The sequence below is a fragment of the Meles meles genome, chromosome 11 (genome assembly GCF_922984935.1).
Source record: "Meles meles chromosome 11, mMelMel3.1 paternal haplotype, whole genome shotgun sequence".
Classification (NCBI taxonomy): domain Eukaryota; kingdom Metazoa; phylum Chordata; class Mammalia; order Carnivora; family Mustelidae; genus Meles; species Meles meles.
This window is the reverse complement of record NC_060076.1, coordinates 54,107,746-54,109,445: the sequence shown is the minus strand read 5'-3', so window position 1 is coordinate 54,109,445 and position 1,700 is coordinate 54,107,746. Positions and strand designations below refer to the sequence as shown.

Here is a 1,700-nt window from a genome sequence, read left to right as displayed (position 1 = left end):
CACACACCTTGTAAATTCTCCAAAGGTAAATTCAGAGTACCAAAGGAGCTTGAGGAGGACTAGCTTTGCTCTAACTGGTGAAGACTTCCAAGAGCAGTTAATGCTGAAGAAAACCAAACAAAGAGAAGAGTAAAAAATGGAAGAGAAACTAGAATTTCAGCCTCTTTGACAATTTGGGAGTTTACTACGCACCACCCCAATCCCATTTTTAAACTATCTTAATTGCTGTCTTCCTCCCGGTTTTGTCTTTCCTATGATGTTAAAGATGGCATTGTCTTTCCTTCATGTTTTAGATTCAGTGCTTCCAAGTGGTTTTTAATCTTTTCCGTTGAAAGTCCACTCTTAAAGTCCAAAAGATTAAAACTGAACATCATTAATATCCAGATTGAAAAACAAAAAAGTACGTCTAATGGTAAAATTCTAGTTAGGGCATGCTCTAACCAACAAAGACGAACACCCTCTCATAAAAGGGAGTTTGTTATGGATGAAGTCCATACTGCAATGGAGACAGAGGTCCTGATAGATGCACTCAACTCCTTATGATAATTTACTCCTCATTCTCTTTCTTCCCTGGGAACTATAGGATCCTATATTTCCCCCGGCCCCACCCCAAAAATTGTCAGGACACTCTTCTCATCCCATGCTGTCTTCTCTCTGGAGGATCTTATCCAATGCACATGTAAAGTCTCATCTAAGTATAGAATTCCCAAGTCAGCTTCTCCAGCCTGACCTCTACCCCAGTTGCAAATCCGAGTTTTGTCAGCCAGCTTGACATCTCCACCCACATTTCTCCGGGCATGTCAAACCCCTCCCAAACTGCTGTAACATTCAAGAGTCATTGTTGACTCATTACTAACCCCACAATCCCACTTTTTTTCTTTTTTAAAGAGGAGAGAGTGTGGGGGATGGGCAGAGGGAGAGGGAGACTCTTAAGTAGGCTCCATGCCTAGCTCGAAGCCTGATGCAGGGTTTGATCTCACAACCCTGGGATCATGACCTGAGTGGAAATCAAAACTCAAATGCTTACCTGACTGAGCCACCCAGGCACCCCGCCCCTCACAATCCAACATTTAATCAATCACCAAGTCCTATAATTTCACCTTTTTAATGCCTCTTCTCTCCACCCACCTGAATCTGGGTAGTCGCATCCTGTCATTTCTATCTTGAATTTTTAGCTGATCTCACTCAGTCCAGTTCCTTGGCTCATCAGTGGATCCTTCACATCAGAGGCAGTTTGGCACAGGATAAGCAGCCAGATTCCAATGTAGGTTCAAAAAGAATCTCAGCTCCCCTGCTTTGTGACTCCTAGCAAATCACATAATACAACTAAACTTCAATGTCTTCATATAGAAAATGAAGGCAATTATAAGTCATACAAACATTCTAAGGAGTGTAAAAATAATCTACATTATATACCTAGTACATAAATATTCTTAGTACATTTTACCTATGATTATAAAAATTCTTATCAAAGTTGTGATCTAAAAATAAAAGGCTGGTCATGTGCTAGAATTACTAGAACAAATTATATCTAGGTCTTATCTTTGGGGTATGTGGGAGACTGCTTCTTGTTCACCTTCCATTAGCAATAATCGCGCCTCGGATAAACCTCATTGGCTACGATACTGCCACTGTGCAAAGCTTCTTGTTCACCTTCCAGTTAATGGGGCCATGTGACTAGCTCTAGCAAATGGGCCAAA

At 41.1% G+C, this 1,700-nt stretch overlaps 1 pseudogene; it reads right to left on the bottom strand.

The window, feature by feature from the left end:
• Positions 1-1,439: 1,439 nt before the first annotated feature.
• Positions 1,440-1,643, bottom strand: LOC123953622 (annotated as a pseudogene).
• Between the last annotated feature and the right edge of the window lie 57 nt (positions 1,644-1,700).